Source organism: Trachymyrmex septentrionalis, unplaced genomic scaffold (genome assembly GCF_001594115.1).
Source record: "Trachymyrmex septentrionalis isolate Tsep2-gDNA-1 unplaced genomic scaffold, Tsep1.0 scaffold79, whole genome shotgun sequence".
Classification (NCBI taxonomy): domain Eukaryota; kingdom Metazoa; phylum Arthropoda; class Insecta; order Hymenoptera; family Formicidae; genus Trachymyrmex; species Trachymyrmex septentrionalis.
The window spans coordinates 1-330 of NW_017305977.1; positions in this window are offsets into that span (position 1 = coordinate 1).

Below are 330 nucleotides of genomic sequence, written 5' to 3' on the forward strand. Positions count from 1 at the left end.
AGGACGCCTTCTGCACGCGCAGTCTCGTTATTTAATAGCCAGACCTCATATGTACTTTATTTTTTAGTCTCCATCCGTCCATCCATCCTATGCTTCGACGCGCTATCACTCTCTGTTTATATAAATATTTGCTAGCGCTTCTTTTAACGCGTCTAGGATTTCATAGTCTGGCAACACTTATAATCTAAAGTGCTTAATATACAATGGTCGCTCTAGCAGTTTCGTCGCAGCAAAGAATACTTTTCAGCGTCAGTCTTTATTGAGTTTGACGTGTGAGAGGTTCGTGTATTTTTCAAATCATGTAGCGATTTTTTACTGTGAACGATTTTT